The sequence below is a fragment of the Nymphaea colorata genome, chromosome 6, assembly GCF_008831285.2.
Source record: "Nymphaea colorata isolate Beijing-Zhang1983 chromosome 6, ASM883128v2, whole genome shotgun sequence".
Lineage (NCBI taxonomy): Eukaryota > Viridiplantae > Streptophyta > Magnoliopsida > Nymphaeales > Nymphaeaceae > Nymphaea > Nymphaea colorata.
The window spans coordinates 9170801-9189431 of NC_045143.1; positions in this window are offsets into that span (position 1 = coordinate 9170801).

The window sequence follows — 18631 nt, forward strand, 5'->3', positions numbered from 1 at the left end:
TAGAACTAAAAGCCAATTGGTAGAAGGGAATTAGTGACTGTATCGTATAATAAAAGTATGGTGCTTTTAATAATAATTTATAGCAAGTAATAGTTTTTTTTATTTTTTAACCATCCAACAATATCATATTACATATATATATATATATATATATATATATATGTATATGAAAATTGATTGAACCCAGATCAGAAATAAAAACCATACAAAATTTTTAAACATAATACAAACATCTTAATACATTTATAAAAACTATTTTGCTATAAAACATGCTTTATTTCAAGTTGTTTTACAAAAAATGAAGATTTTTTTACCATCAAAATTTTGATGTTATATGAGCTGTCCCATTTTTACTTACAATTAAATTAAAAAATGGATAACTTTTCATTGCAGGGGAACAATTATGGTTTTAAAATTTTAAGAAAAGCCGAAATATAATTTTTCAAAATTTTTACTCAGGTTAAACAAAAAAAATTAAATTTAAATGTAAATGTAAAATTTTAACTTTTAAAACATATAAAAGAGGGGAGAATGGTCCTTGCCAGCCCCGTGCCTCCCGGATAGCTGCGAGATAAGGGTGAACACGAAATCGAGCTTGAGTTTAGTCAGCTTGACTAAAGAAACCTCGAGCTCGACTGATGTTTGCATCCCAAAATTTTTATTGATTTTGGAGTGCTCTAGAAAAATAAGGTTTTGTTTTGAAAGAGGAAAGAAAGGGACTCGCCTGTCGGTACGAGGATCAACCGTTCCCGGCGCCTTTAACGGGGGTAATCAATCCAAGGGCTATGTTTAGTATTGACGTATTTCATTTTGGCTTAAACATCTTTTCTATATGCGGTGTAAAAGAATATTGGAAGTTTGATGTTTCAAACTTTTAAAAAGGTTCTTGAACAATTGCTTGAGAATATGAAACATTTTGATGAAAACTAGAGTTGAGAAATCTTTTAAATATCATTTGAAAAGCTTGGAAATCACTTTGAAGTCATTTTAGTGTTCTCTTAAGACTTTAAGTAGGCTTGAGATTTTGTTCTAATTCGGTTACCACCTACTTAGAGCTCCATCTCATCTTGCTTAAATTCTTTTAGAGATGTATTTGTGCTCATTTGTGATATTGAGTGGAAGTGTGTTAACACCCCAAATTTTTCCACATCAAAATTGAAGCAATGTGAAAATTTCTCAAAAGAATTGTGAAATTTTGCAATTTCAATGTCAATTTCAAACCTAAACGTAATTTGGATTCGAATTATGAATTTAACTTGTGACACAAATCCCAATGCAGGATTACGAGTTCAAACTATGTCCAAATTAGGATTTGAAATCCAAATCCAATTGCAAAATTCAAAATTTTGACTTAGATCCAAAAATTGGATCTAATTCGGTCTAGAATGCTATGTGGGACGCACGTGTGGGCCCCACCTAGCCCGTGTGGTCATGAGCCCCCCAGGTCACTCCCCCCATTTAAAAAAATAAATAAATGTTTTCTCTCAATTAAATGAAAAATCATTTTCAAGGAGAAATGAATGATATCATAACTAAAAACCTAGGAAAAGAGAAACATTTATGCATCTCTCTCTTCTTTAACTAGGTTCTCTTTAAAGAGTTTTCAATCTTCCAAAAGCAATAACTAGGTTGGTCAAACCCACTTAATTCAAGTAGGTTCAACCCTAATGCACCCAAATCTTAGCTAGGCTCAGTCAACATGAGCTTAGCTTGGCCAAAAAGTAGGTCTGTCTCACGATCCAATTAATGGACGAAAATAGACTTTGACCGAATCAAACTCACTTTGACTAAACTCAGTCAAAGTACAATTTAGCTCAATTAAGAGCTTTTTTGGCTCAAATTTATCAAATTACCTCAAACAAAGTCAAACTACTTGCAAATAAGATTTGACTTTCGTCAATTGGTCGAAATTGACCAATCTAGACAATTTTGCCCTTCTATGGTCAAATTGAGATTACAGAGTCCAAAATTGGTTTATGAAAGACAAATAAATATTTAGATTTGTCAAATGCATAAATAAAATACCAAATTAAAATTCAATCTTTCAAACGAAAGTTTGATTCAGTTGAAATCCGTCTTCAATCAAATTGTAGACGAAAATACCTTTTTCGAGCCAAATTTGATAGACTTTTCAAATTTTATTCAAATTTAAATTGAATTATCATAATTCAATGACATTTGGAGCTTAGTAAGTATGTTTTGACCTAACAAGCTCGATTTCAAACAAAAAAATAAAGAAATAGCACAAAATAAGACAAAACCCTATGCAAGAGCATTTTCGTCTGAATTTTTGGTCAAAGTTGGTCAGCTAGGTCTGAACCAATGTTGACCAAACCTAGCCCAGCCCACCTAGCTCATGTAAATAGGCTAAGAAATGGTCAATTAGAGTCTTTAAATCCTATTTAACTCATTTTACAAGTTCCCAAGGTCTTAAGCAAGTTCCCATGGTGAGTTAAAAAGGTGGTTGAACCTACCTCCTCGTCCATATAAGCCTTCTCTTGGCCACCAAGAAGGGGGACGAAATTTTCAAGCACTTCACCAAGTTGTGGCAGCCAAAGAGCTAGGAGGGAGAAGCCAAGGAAGAGAGAAGAGATTCGTCCAAGTACTCTTCCCTCTTTTCTCATATTTTCTTCCTCATTTCTCTCCATTGATTTTGCTTAGGGTGCTTAAGTGAACCCTTAGGATTTTCGTGGTGAGAAGCCTTCTTTCCTACTACAAATTCCAGCAAGCAAACTATTATACTTCTAGCTTTGCTAAGCTCGAATCCAAACTTGAATTCTTGCTTAGGATTGCTCGATTTAGAAAATAAGTGAAGGCGAAGATCAAGTATCAAGACCGACCGCAAGGTAGGTGATTTTAACCATTTCTCATCTATTTTGGCTTCTCATTAGTTCATTTTAAGTCCAGCAATTCGTGAAAAGGTTTATTTTCATTTGTTTCATGGCTGGGAATGATGTCCAGTTAAGAGAAACCTACGATTAAATGTACATGTTAATGCATCACGCATGCATACGTCGGTTTTTCTTAAAAATGAACCCATGTATCAAATTTTGAAAAATGCCCTAAGGCCACGTCCCTTTCAAAATAACCAGCTTAAAACCATTTTGAACTCCCCACTATGAGAGAATATCACGGTGAGAGAGTGATCTTGCTGCAATATATATATGACGAAAAGACCTATTAAGGATGGATGCATTCTCATGAATGTAATCCACCTTTGCATGATGAAATTAAAGATGAACTAGCTTGAGCATTCATTTATCCATTTCTATTTAAAGTTATTTTCTTTCATGCTTTATTTAATTGATCAAGGGTAGTAGGGGAGATTTGGAACAAGTTTTCAATTTTTCCACGTAAAAGAACACAACTATGAATCTTCATGATTTGTAAGTTATGTGCTCCCTTCATGAAATTTCATTTTGAAGAGTAAAGTATGTATATGTATACATTGTTATATGTATACATATACGTTTAAAAATTGTTTTCTTCTCTTAAAATCAGATTGGAACACGTTTCCAAACTGGTTTTAAGAAGATGGTTCATTTTGACTTTCATAGTACCAAGTTATGAAATCATTTTCATTTCATTTTAAAATTTGTTTAATTTCAGCAATCCATACGTAAGATGTATGTATGTTGTTGAAATCAGACCATATTTTATAAGAATTGGTTTGACAATGTCAAATTTTACATATTTGAAATGCCAACTATCCTAGAACCATCCAAAGAAGTTGATGATTTCATGAGTACAAAATCTGAAATTTGATTAAGAACTTCTCATTTCTATCTAAGAAACAAGCTCTTTATTGGAATCAATGTCCACAATTTTCAACTATCTAAGTCAACGTAAGGTCTGATTTTTTTTTTAGCTATCTTGAGACAAAAGTGGATGTCATCCACGTCTCCCATCTATTTCAAAATAAATTTTTTTTTGATTTTGACATCATTTGTGTATTTTTCATCATTTTGATAGTTCTATGTCAAGTCTCAAACTTATGGACTACATCTCTAATTCATATGTTTAATCATATAATAAACATATTTAGAGAAAGTTCTACATGTTAATTAAAATCAATCTTTATGTGTAGATCGTATGGTGTGCAATTGCAATATGGACCTTAAGAGATTATGAGAGAGTGAAGAATGTATGTTTCATATGAATGAACCTTGAGAGATTATGAGAGAGAGAAGAATGAATATTCCATATAGTTTCCCTTCTCATTTCATGCATTCACTTTCACTCAAAATCAATGGCACCACATGCACATTCTCAAGAAGTTAAGTGATTCAAATTTGAGTTGCAAAAAGTGACCAAGTCATATTGCAACAAAAATTTGTAAACTTCTCTTAACTTCAAAAGAAAACACAAGCAATTCATTCATGATCTCGGCCAAAGTATATTTGAAAAACAATACGTTTTCTAACAATTTGGAACCTATGTTTCATCAAAAGAATGAATTCTACCTAACCAAATCATACGATTTGGCAAAAGAAGAATTGAAAAATCAAGTTCCTTTGCTAAGGAATCTTAGCTATTTTTCAAAAGTTGATCATAATTTCAACTCATGAACCATTTATAGTTCACAATAAAGAACTCAATTTCACTCTTCAAAATCATCAAGAATTGCGTATTTCAAATCGAATGACACAAAAACAAAGGTTTTTGAGCCAACTTGAAAATCCTCTAATCTTCAAAAGGAGTTCAAATCACTCATTCGAAATAAATTTTGGTTCTTGAATCCAAAACTTCAATGTATAAGCATATAGGATTTGCCTCAAAAACTCGTATATAATCCAAATGATCCTTAGTCTTTGGTCTAATTACCCCTGTTAAAGGCGGCAGGAATGGTTGGACCTCGTACCGACGGGCGGATCACTTTTCATTAAAATATTTTTTAAAACCTCAATTTTAAAAGAATTTTGCTGATTTGCATATGACACCCTTTGAGAAAGGGGTGGGGTGTGAATAGAGGGCATAATATAACTATGAAATAAAGGATCATCTCATCTTTCCATACTCCCGGTGCACTTGAGCATAGCCTCTTGCCTCTAAGAAGAGATTGAGTGCTATCTCCTTTGGCCATAGGGACATAAAGATGAGAAGAAAATGAAGAAAAGAAGACAATGCTACATTCAATAAAAGGGAAAACATGATTCAATCATGAAATGAAAGATTATCTCATCTTTTCATGCTCCCGGTACACTTGAGCATAGCCTCTTGTCTCTAAAAAGATGTTGAGTGCTATCCTCTTTGGCCATGGGGAGATGAAGAGAGGAAAATAAAGAAAGAAAGAGATGAGATATTGATTACATACCTCTAGTGAGAATAACTTTTGGAAAAATGAACACCCTACATTGAAGATCCCGTTGAGTGAAGCTCCAAGATATGCTTCCAAGAGGGTTGTGGCTTGCTCCAAGTTGAAGAGGAGTGGAAAGAGGAAGATGGAGAGAGAGAGAACTCAAGAAAAACTCTAAGTCTTCAACTTAGAATACACTAGAAGTTTCTCCCAAGGACCAATCTTGCCCAAGAGGGGGGAAGTGAGGGGTATTTATAGAGGATTTTGAAACCAAAACCTTAAATTTGAATTTTTTGACCTAAAAAGACTAAAATCACCATCTAAAAAGAGCATTTTTGTCAAAAAGAATGACAAATAGGTCATATCCACCCAAAAAGACTAAAATCACCCTCTAAAAGGAGATTTCTTATCAAAAGAAAGGTCCAATTGGTCTTGTCTACCCAAAAAAACTAAAATCACCCTCTAAAAGGAGACTTTTTGTCAAAAGAAAGGGCAAATTGGTCTTGTCCACCCAAAAAGACTAAAATCACCCTATAAAAGGAGACTTTTTGTCAAAAGAAAGGGTAAATTGGTCTTATCCACCCAAGAAGACTAAAATCACCCTCTAAAAGAAGACTTTTTGTCAAAAAGAAGGGCAAATTGATCTTGTCCATCCAAAAAGACTAAAATTGCACTCTAAAAGGAGGTTCTTTGTAAAAAAGAAGGGGCAAATGAGTCTTGTTTACCAAAAAAATCAAAATTACCCTCTAAAAGGAAGTTGTTTATAAAAAAGGAAGGACAAATGTGTCTTGTTTACCAAAAAGACCAAAATCACCCTCTAAAAAGAGGTCTTTTTGTTAAAAGGAAGGGTCAATAGGTCTCAAATGCTTGATTTGGATTTGAACTTGGGTTTTTGGATAAATTTAGATCAAAAAATTGGGTTTTGTGTTTTTAATAAAAGAGGGCATTCTTTTTGAAAAAAATTGGGGTGATTACAACTGGGCTCCACCTCGAGAATAGCTCAACGGAAGCAGCTCGAGCTCAACTTAATAATTATGTGTTGAGCTCGAGCTCGACTCGGTTAAGGCTCGAAAAACACGTTTGAATAGAATTGATATTCATCGTTACGTGTTGAGCTCGAGCTCAACTCAATTAAGGCTCGACAAACTCGTAAACTTGTTTGAAATATCAACTTGATTAAGGCTCGAGCTCGACTCGGCAGTTACGCATTGAGCTCGAACTCAACTTGATTAATTGAACGAGTCGACTCATGAACTTGAGCTCGACTCGTTAAGCAAATGACTCAGTCTGAACTCGTTCACAAGCCAAGCTTTAACGAGTCGAGCTCAAGTAGCTCGACTCGTTGTTTACCCCTACTGCGAGATGGTTAAATTTAAAAGTAGTTACCAAAAGGATCATAAATTGTTTCCAAAACTAGTAGTTGCACCATAAACTATATCTAATGAGTTTTTAAGGATATTTTTTATATTTTAGTTATCCAACAACATCCAGCACATGAGACCATATATATATATATATATATATATATATATATATATATATATATATATATATATATATATATATATATATATATATATATATACTTTCCTATATGAGTGATTGGTAGGTACCAGACCCCTTAAATTCATGTTAAAAGGTGTTTTAAACAAAATATGAACCTTTTATTGAGTTTATAAATACTAATTTAACATAAATCATGCTTTAGTTCGAGTCATTTTTGTAAAAGATTTAATCTTTATAGTACTGCATTTTTGAATTTATAACTGCAGTTCAATTTTTGACTATTAAAAAACATAATTTAAATAAGAAAACAACTAACTTAATATATATTTCTCGTCAAATCACTCTTAAGATCATATCTATAAAGTTACATTTCAAAACAAAAATATTTTAATAATTAATTTCAATAGGTCTGCTTTTTGTTTATTACAGAAGTGGTTTGGTTTTTATATATATATAGTTGTTAAAACGACTATAAATTATCATTAAAATCGTCACAAATCATCGTTGCACCATAAACCATTAATAATGTTAATATAATAATAATTTTTAATGACAAACTTTTAAGTTTTAACCATTTAATAACATTCAACATCTAGCACGATTGAATCACTCTCTGTGGCACCGTCTTGGACCGCGTGGCCCCTCTTCCGCTTGAGCAATCGTCGACGATGCCCACGTCCTGTAGTCACCAGTGCTGGCGTCTATGTTCCACATCTTATGGATATCATAAAGTTAGGCAGATAAAAGAGCTTTATGTTCCACATCTTTTAGATGTCATGAAGTTTGGCAGACGTTGGCATGGATGGGGAGGCGATGGCTTCCTGTTTTATTTTTATTTTTATTTTTTTATTGTTATTACATTTTTTAAGTTGAAATTCATGGTCATGGTTAATGACAAAAATTAACTCTCGTTCACACAGAAAAAGGACAATTTTTTTTGGTAAAATAAAAATAAAAATTACAAAAAATAAAATGACAACAAAGGACCTGTTTTTTAAATTACAAAAACATCTCTTTTCTTTTATTGTGTACGTAAGTGGCGTAAGCAGTGCACACAGCCTTTAGTACCTCGCACCACTGAAGAAGATCGCCCCAAAATCAAGAGGATGAGCTGTTGGACGTTGCAGATTGAGAAATCACAACAAATTAAGAATGATAATCTTGTACGAGCAGAAATCAAGGATATGAACGTTGCTTGTTCTTATCCAATAGCTCCTATTATACTTTGTAAATGATTAGTAGAAATATACATAATACAACTTGTCATTCTTTGTTCCTTTCGTTGTCTCTCTTCCTCTCATTTTATCATGGTATCAGAGCCTTGTTGAAGTCGACCAGGGCAAGCATGGGCAGCATCTGCTCGTAGCTGATCTTCCGCAAGTGCAGGATTGTGCAGCAGAAGCCTTGCTGTCTTTTTTATCCGACTGTTTCCCTATTTGCCACAGAGATTCCGGCGCCCATGTTTCCCTGTTTATCACTACCGGCGTCGGACGCCGTTGGCTTCCATAGTGCTCAGGGAGCATCCTCCTTTCGTTCTGGTTTCAACGAGCCCAAGCTCAACTAGAACCAACACCTGAGATGATCGGAATCTTCGGATATCCAGCCGCCTTCCCTGCTGTTTTTCTTCTTCAGCAAAAGAGACAGACCGATCTTTAGAAATCCGGCGTTGTTTCCACCAACCATCTCTCACCGTGAGACTAAACAGGGACCATCGCCCGGAAGTTGGGCTTCGATCGTCTAGTGCTCGACCTGATCCGACACCGGTGTCGGCCGGAATCTCGTTTTTTTGGTCACCTGGTGTCACAGTCCCCTGTTTTTAGGCAAGGAACATCGAGCGTTGAAAGCAAAGAACCGCAGGCGACTAGAACCTCAATCCTCCACGAGTTTCATCTCTGGCGGTCGGTTGGAGCTGAAACTTGAGGCGTTCACTACTCACTGGCGTCGCGTGCTGCTATCCAAATTTCATTCGAATTGGAGCTCCAACTGATTTTTAAATATTATGCGAGTTACCTCCTTCCTGAACAGCCCTTGTTGCCTTGTTGCGTCGCCCGAGTCTTGCGACCATTGGTGAAGTGCCTTAGTCTTTTCTTCTAATATCAACCTTACGTGGTTGGATTTGCATACTCTGTTCTTGCCAAAGGAAGCCCATCATGGCAGAACTTCATGGAGCGTCAGGAACATCATCAGACTCAATGTCATCCAATATCAACTGCAAGCAGAGACAATCTTCAATTAGTACTTATTATACTCAGATTAAAGGCCTTTGGATGAGTATGATTCGCTAGTCACTCTCCCCATTTGTGAGTGTGGAGCTATGAGGAAAGCGAATGATATTCAAGAACATGACAGACTAATTCAGTTCTTAATGGGGCTAAATGAAAGCTATGGAGTCATCCGTAGCCAGATCTTACTTATGGATCTCGTTCCTACTACATCCAAGGCTTACGCCCTGCTGGTTTAAGAGGAATGCCAACGTGAACTTCATGTCCCCCTTCAATCCGATAACATTTCTGCAGCTGTTGTAAAGAAACAAAATTATGATAACAACAGGTTTAAGGGCCGAACCAGACCTCAATGCGAGCATTGTGGGTGACTTGGGCACATCAAAGCCCGTTGCTACCATCTTCAGGGTTTTCCCAAGAAGAGCATGTCTAGTGGCTAACAACAACAACCTCAAGCAAATTTTCATTCTATCAATGATGCATTGCCGATCTTTCCATCTACAAAGCCTCAAGACCAACCAACTTCCTTCTCGCCATATATGTGCCGTCAGTTTATGGAATTTATAAATTTCAAAACACCCAAAGTCAACCTCACAGGTATATTAAACTCACCTATTGTTTGTTTGGCCTCTTCTCAAGTATGGATAATTGATACCAGAGCTACACATCACATTACCAATTGATTGTCTAACATTGTTTTCCCTTCTTTAGCTCAATCTAGTCTTGTTAAGCTCCCTAATGGTTCAACCACTCTGGTTACTCATGTTGGTCAGTTGCATTTAAATTCCTCTATAACGTTACATCATGTTTTATGTGTTCCCACCTTTTCTTTTAACCTTATATCTGTGTCTAAGTTGGTTACTGAAAACAATTGTTATGTTATCTTTGATACTCATTATTGTACAATTCAGGACCGACGCTCGATGAAGACGATTGGAAAGGGTAGGATGAAGAATGACTTGTATGTCCTTGATGATGAAGAATCATGTGCCACCGCAGCCTTGCTGAACCAATCCCATCTATGGCATGTTAGACTCGGTCACCCTTCACTTGCTCGCCTAAAGTCATTATTTAGTTTTATTGATTCTTCTCACGTTAATGAACATTGCTCTATATGTTATCTTGCCAAGCAAACTCGGCTACCATTCTCTAATAGTTCAATATCTACCACTAGCATATTTCAATTGATTCACTGTGATATTTGAGGAGGTTATCAAACACCTTCACTATCTAGTGCTCATTATTTTTTCACTATTGTGGATGATTTTTCACGTTGCACATGAGTCTTTTTCATGCGTTACAAATCTGAAGCATTTTTTATATTCAAAAATTCATTCATCTTGTGGAAAATCAATTTCAAACCTTCACTAAAAAAATCCGTAGTGATAATGGAACTGAATTTTTTTCGGCAAATATGAAAAATCTTTTACACCATAAGGGCATTGAACGTCAACATTCTTGCATCGCTACACCCCAACAAAATGGCGTGGTTGAACGTAAACACAAAAAATTTTTAAATATTGTCTGTCCACTTCGTTTTCAAGCATGATTACCTATAAAATTTTAGGGGGAATGTGTTTTAACAGCCGCCTATTTACTCAACTGTTGGCCCACTCATCCTTTATAAGAAAAAATCCATTATGAGGTTCTTTATGGGCAAACTCCAAAATATGATCATATTTAGGTTTTTGGTTGCTTATGTTATGCTTACAACATTAGCAATGCTCACAAATTTGTCTCGCGCTCACGCAAATGTGTCTTTGTCGGATACCTTTTTGGTCAAACTGCTTATAAACTTTATGATCTTAACAGTCATGAAATTTTTACTAGTCGAGATGTTAAGTTTATAGAAAACATATTTCATTTTCAAAACCACAAAGACCAAGATAGTGGGGTTGTTATACCTCTCCCATCTCAAGAATCACTTGAATTTGAATACCACACTCATGCCCCTAGCCCACAACAACCAATCCAACCTCAATCACCTACACCCTCACCACAACCATCATTACCATCATCGGATCACCACTAACCCACCACCGTTGAAGCTATCACCACCAACCCTGATTCCCATGAACCTTCATTATGGCGATTAACTAAACAACGCGTTCCATCTTCACGACGTAAGGATTATCAATGTCACTCCATCACTCCATCATCTGAATCAACATCGGTGTCTATGCAACCTAACAGAACAAGGTACCCCATGAGTCAATACTTCCATTTCCACAACTTTTCTCCTAAATATCAAGTGTTCTTACATCAATTCTCACTCACCATGAGCCATCCACTTTCCAAGAAGCAATGTAACATCAAGAATGGAGAGATGCTAATGGATGCTATAATTTGGGCATTAGAAGCAAACTCCACTTGGGACGTGGTTTCTCTCCCACCAGGAAAACAGCTTATTGGCTGCCGATAGGTATATAAAATAAAGTATCATGCAGATGGCACAATCGAGCGATACAAGGCTCACCTCGTTGCTAAGGGTTATACTCAAACAAAAGGCATTGACTAGATAGAGACATTCTCTCCAGTCGCTAAAATTACCACCATTCAGTGTCCCTTATCCATTGCAGCCATCAAAGGATGGAGCCTTTTTCAAATTGATGTCAACAATGCCTTCCTCCATGGTGATTTACATGAAGAAGTCTATATGATGCTTCCTCCTGGTTTTACCTGATAAGGGGAGAATAAGGTGTGTCGGCTAAACAAATCTTTATATGGTTTCAAACAATCATCTTGCAATTGGTTTTTTAAATTGATAGATACCCTTAAGCAACTTGGCTTCACTCAATCTAAGGCAGACTATTCATTGTTTTCCAATATCAATAAACAGGGCGGCGTTTTCATAATTGTATATGCTGATGATATAATCATCACATGAGACAATCGTGATGCCATCGAGAAACTGAAAGTCATCCTCAATAGTAAATTTTAGTTGAAAGATTTGGGAGAATTGAAATATTTTTTGGGCATTGAAGTAGCTCGATCCAAGAAAGGGATATTCTTATGTCAAAAGAAGAACATCATGGACATCTTACATGAAGCCAGATACAGTGATGCCAAACCTAGTGAAACACTTATGGAACAACATTTAAAATTAGATGATGAAAGAGGGCAATCACTAAAGGATCCCACCTTTTTCAAGAAAATAATTGGTCGTTTAGTTTATCTAACCATTACATGACCCGATACTTTGCATAGTGTCCACATGTTGAGTCAATTCATGTCGCAGCCAAGAACAATACATTTAGAGGCAGCCTTCGAATCATTCACATAAAGATCATGAATGTTTGAAATCCATATTATGCAAGGAGACATTGCTTTTGCTAATTCTAATGGAAGGGTGATCTCAAATCGGTCTATTTTTGGCGTCATATACATAGTTAGCACATTCGGCATAGTTAGCAGCTCTGCATCAAGGTCATCATCATCACGATCATCAATATCAATATCGTCACGATCCTCAATATCGATATCATCAATAAGATAACCTTTATTGTCATCCAGGAACTTGTTCGGAAATACCGTAATGAAAGGAACATAGGAGTTTCACTCGGTATTTGACAAAATATGATAATTCAGTTCCTATAAAACCTATCACTAAAATACCCTTAGAAGGGGGTAGGGCTAAGCAGAGGGAAAAGGGTTTTCCATGAGATGAGAAATGAGAACTATTAGCCCCACACGGGGTTTGTGAATAAGTAATTGTCTGATAATGAGCAAGGAATATCCGTCTTTCTGCTAAACATGATCTATTGAACTCATAATTCATTAGACACCTTTTTTGAATGTCAACTAAGTATCGTAAGTAAATGAATCCTTCGATACATCAAATCTACAACAAGTTATGAGATTCTATTATCATCCCATAGTGACATGATAATCAAAGCTTTTTGTAATTCGGATTGGGCATCTTGCCCAATGACAAGGAGATCCACTTCAGGTTTTTGCATTTTTATTGGAGAAAGCCCAATATCTTGGAAAGTTAAGAAACAAACAACCATTTTAAGGTCTTCAACAGAAGCCGAATATAGAGCAATGACATTGACTTTTTGTGAGATGACTTGGATAAGGTACATTCATAATGACTTTGGAATTACTCATCATCAAACAATGGAATTGCATTGTGACAATCAAGCAACAATACACATATCTGCAAATCTGGTGTTTCACGAAAGGGTGAAACATATTGAAATTGATTGCCATGTCGTTAGAGAAAATATCCAAAGAAAGAAAATTTGTACTAAACAAATTGACACTGAAAATCAAATTGCAGACATTTTTACTAAGGCATTGGAAAATGACTCGTTTGTAAAATTCAGATGCAAGTTGGGTCTCATCGATCCTGGAGCACCAACTTGAGGGGGAGTGTTGAACGTTACTATTTGTAACGGTTGAAGAAGATCGCCCCAAAATCAAAAGGATGAGCTGTTGGATGTTGCAGATTGAGAAATCGCAACGAATTAGGAATGATAATATTGTACGAGCAGAAATCAAGGATATGAAGGTTGCTTGTTCTTATCCAATAGCTCCTATATATACCTTGTAAATGACTCATAGAAATACACAAAATACAACTTGTCATTCTCTGTTCCTTTCGTTGTCTCTCTTCCTCTCATTTTATCATGTCCTAACCAGACTGTTGCCGCTTTCGCGTCTCTCTCCCTTGCATGTCTGCTCTTTCGGTTAATTTTGCTGATGGTTCTGTAACTTCCATTCTGTTCACATCTGGTATGTAGGTGCTATCATCTCCAAGCTTCAAGCAAGTATTTCTGAAGAAGAGGGTGGCTAAGCCAATGCTTCTGATAACTGCTGATATGATGATACCATCGGATCCCTTTACTTCCATGTATACTGTTTTTCTCTGCGAACTAAGAACACCATTATGTTACCTGTCCTAGAATTTTAAAGCTTGCAACTATAATTCCATCAAGACCGAAAAAGCTAAATTTATTCTTTTATAGAATTTCGCAACGCACAACATTTTTTGTTTTTCAGTGTTTCTTCACTTGCATTAGCTGCTGTGCTGACTGGCATAGATACTATATTTCATTGCTAGTTTGGGAACTGTCAAGTGGACTTTATCCTTTCATAAATTGAGTGGACAACTATGCTTTAATCATAGGACAAGAACTACTTAAATGAATTGCTCTTCATTAAATGGATCTAGGTAAATCTAAAGGGAACAAGAAAATAGGTGGATCCCCTATTTGGAAGGATCGGAGAAGGTCTCCTAACATTTGAATATACAAGATTAAGCACGTTGTCAATTGCTCTACTAAATGCAAAAGAAAATACGACTCTTAAAATGCTAACTTTCACACTCTTCCATGATTGGGCACTTATAATTTTTACTCCACACATGTAATTGGTTAGCACATGCACATCATAATAATCATAAACTTATCGGATGTTCATATGTTATTTAAGATATTTTTTAACAACAACTCGAGGGGTCTGCTTCATATCAATCATAGAAATATATGATGTTCATATTTTGTTCAAGATATTTTTTAAACAACAATTCGAGGGGACTGCTCCGTCCCTTGCCAAAGTAGTCTGAGATATATCTCTCTCTTTCTCTCTCTCTCTCTCTTCTCAATTTTATATATATATATATATATATATATATATATATATATATATATATATATATATATATATATATATATATATATATATATATATATATATATATAAGAGAGAGATCAGAATTCCAAAGTTATATCTAAACATGGAATGGGCCTTTTTTTCACTTTTGGGATTTATAGGTATTGCCATTATAGGAAATAGGAAAACCATATTTTCAAAGGCATGGACAGCAAAATCTCAAAACGAGAAAATAAAAGGATCTTGATGATTTTCGATTTCTGTGGAGCTGAATTGATAGAATCAATCAGAATTTTGGTAGTGGGATTTGTTATTTTTTGTGTTATAGTAAACCTGAATCGGATTTGGTAAGTATAAATCATGTCAAAGGATTGGTGTCTTCCTGTCAATGTCTGAGTGGAACTTGAAAAAAGGAAGAAAAAAAATTATTGTCAAGTCCATGAAAGAAAAGTTGCTGCTTGACTACTGATAAAAAAAAATAGCCAATATCAGGAAAAAAATAATAAAAAAAAACAGGTGCTGAAAGTTATAATTAAAAGGGATCCAAGTTGCTGATTACTTCTGAGCACTACTAAGATATAAATCTGTCTAATGGCATTTTTACTTCATCATCTGCATCTGATGTCGATAATTGTATATGTGATCAGTCCTTTGATTTATCATTTTTCTAATCATCTTTCCACTGTTTTATGAACATGTAGGCAACCAGAACTAGCATATCCACAACTACTTGACATAAGGTCGGATCTTCCGGTATCTAGTTGTTCTATTTTGATTTCTCAGCTCTTGACAATCCTTAGTTTGTTAATTTTATAATAAGTTAATAATAATTTTATATTCATTCATTTGGGTTCATTTACATTGTTATTATGTGTGTTGACTGGTTTCCCTTCTGAACAGATTTAATAGAATAGTGGAATCAATTTTCTTGGTGATCCCTCAAAAATATCAACCTTTCGGTCGACAAAAACAAGCGATCCTTGTAACTACTTTGATAGTGGATATCAGCTTTATCAAAACCTTGAAGCTTTCTTTCCTTCCTGCACCATCTATTAACTGCTTCTGGCTCCCATTGAGATTCTTGCTGCAGAAGACTTAAATCCTGCATAACTCTGCATTCAGATAGTTGGTGCCTATGATGGTGAAAAAGAAGATTAAGGAGACAGAATCCACTGTCCTCAAAAGATAAGCAATGCTGCTTCTTCTAAGGCAGTGAATGTTCGTTATAATGAGATAAGGCGATAATTCCTCATCTTCCATAAATAGAGATTAGAAGATCCGCTATGTTTGGGAGGGGATTGGATACCGATCTGGTTATCCTCAGCAAGCCGTCCTCACCAAGATCATTGGAATCAAAGAGCAATCCTAACGGCAGAAGTTGAAGATTCTCATAAATCCCTCCAAAATTTGTTTCCATCTAAATCTGATGATTGTATCTTATATAAAGGGATGTATCCCTGCTGTAAAACGTGAGTGAAAGAATGAAGAAGAAGAATCCGCCTTTTCTCTCATGGATGTAGGCTACAAGCTGAACGACGTAACCTGCTGTCATCATCTGTTCTCTTCTCGTGCTCATCCTCTGTTCCTTCATTGTATGCTTTTTAACATGGTATCAGAGCAAGTTTTTTCTCAGCATCTGCAGTTTTGTTTTCCTGATCATCTGGAGCTTTTTCTGATACAATCTTGCCCGTGCATACCAACTTCAACTTGATATTGCCAAGCTCACCAAAGACGGCAAGCAAACCAGCCTCTATTTAAACAACCTCCGCAGCTTGTATGATGAGCTTGCACAATATTGACCAGCCACTACCGATGCCGATGTCTATCAAAAGTGATTCAAGGAAGACAAAATATTTAAAGTACTTGCTGGTCTTGGACCTGATTATGAGAATCTTTACAGCCAGATTCTCATGACTAATCCCTTGCCAAGTTTTAATCAAGTCTGTCAAGCAATTCAAAGAGAAGATGCCAGAAAAAAGGTCATGAATCTGACGTCCAAACCAGAGTTATATGAAGAAAATCCAGAAAAGATGGCATGTATAGCTCGGTACGAACAAAATATGTGGAAAGCTTATTCAAAGACCCAAAGCGGTGGGAGCAATCTCCAACGAAGTCGCAGCAAACTCAAATGCACTTATTGCAAACAAATTGGACATCTTCGAGAAAGATGTTGGGAGCTCGTCGGCAAACCTGTAAGAGACAAACCGGCTTCCGCTCATTCTCCTCAAGCTGATCTTGCACATTTTGCTATAAAAGATAAAAAATTCTCTAAGACAAATCTTGTATCCTCTCATCCAGTCGGCAACACCAATGAAGGTAACAACCTTGCCCTTTTCAGTTTTCACTCATTCTAGTAATTCTATATGGGTTGTTGATACGGGTACGGGTGCAACTGATCATGTGACGAATGATGCGTCAAGGTTGATTACTATTGATAGCATGAACAAAAAACCAATATTCACAGCCGACGGATCACATATTGTTGTTGATGGAACTGGAAAATTTTCATTCTTTGAAAACAAATCCATCAGTTCTTTATGTTCCTAATCTCTCCATTAGATTGATGTCAGTTAGTAAGTTGACAAAGACTTACAATTGTCTGGTCGTTTTCTCTACCAAGAATGTGATATTTCAGGATTTGGAAACAAGGAGGGAGATTAGTAGAGGACGAGAATAAAATGGACTGTATGTGATGGAAACTGTCAGAACCAGTTTCCTCGTACATACTAATAAGGAAAAGAATAAGCAAGAATACCAAATGTGGCATGCACGACTTGAGCATATTTCGGACAGAATCTTAAAGATGCGGGTTCTTGATATCACCATTGATGAACACTCTTGTGATGCTTTCGAATATTTGAATCTACTAGACTGCATTTTCAATCATCTACTGAACGATCCACGAATTTTTTTGATTTATTGCATTCTGACATGTGGGGACCAGAATCTGTGGAATCCCATATGGGATACAGGTACTATGTGTCTTTCATTGAAGATAAATCTCGCATGTCATGGATATTTATCTTAGAAATAAAAGTGAGTTTTTAAGACTTTTCAAGACTATCACAATCTTGTTTACACTCAGTATGGTACAAAAATTAGGAAGCTCCGATCTGATAATAGTGGAGAATATGTGAATCAATAGTTTGAGGAATTTAGGAACAAAAATGGGATTCAACCTCAATTTACATGTTCTGGTACTCCTCAATGAAACAGGGTGTCAAAAAGGAAAAATAGACAGCTTCTTACTATCGCTCGTGCTCTAATGATTCATATGAACGTACCTCAAATTTTTTGGGCAGAAGCGGCTGGTACTGCATGTTATCTTGCTAATAGAGTTCCAAGTTCTAGCATTGAAAATCAAGTTCCTCTCGAAGTTTTACTTTAAAGATCAATTTCTATTAGACATTTAAGAATCTTTGGGTGCAAATGCTTTGTGCATATACAAGAGAGATTTCAAAACAAACTTGAGAAACGAGCCTTGAAATGTGTCTTTCTTGGGTACTCTAGCAAGAAGAGTGGCTATAAATGTTTTGAACCAAGATTGAAAAAGTTTTTTGTGACTCGGGATGTAAAATTTTTGAAAGTGAACCTTTCTTTGAGGCACTGAGGTAGGCAGAGACTCATGCGCAAGATCAAGGTGCCACTCTTGCTGCTCCCACTTCTTCCATTGCATCCGCCAATTCTGCTACCTCTTTCTACCTTCCTCTTGTTGACGTCTTTCAACCTATTCAAACCTAGAACCAAAACCAACAATCTAGTGAACCTACTGTCTTAGAAAACCGAAATCAAGATAGTAACCCAAACCAAGATAGCAATTCCCATACACTGGTGTCACTCCAAAACCAAACCCTTGAACCAATACTTAGAAGATCAATTCGCCTCTCTAAACCACTGTCAAAACTAAAAGATTTATATACCTATCTATCCACCCAACACATTCACTCCATAGATAACTACATTACCCTTGATACCTTATCCAAACCTTATA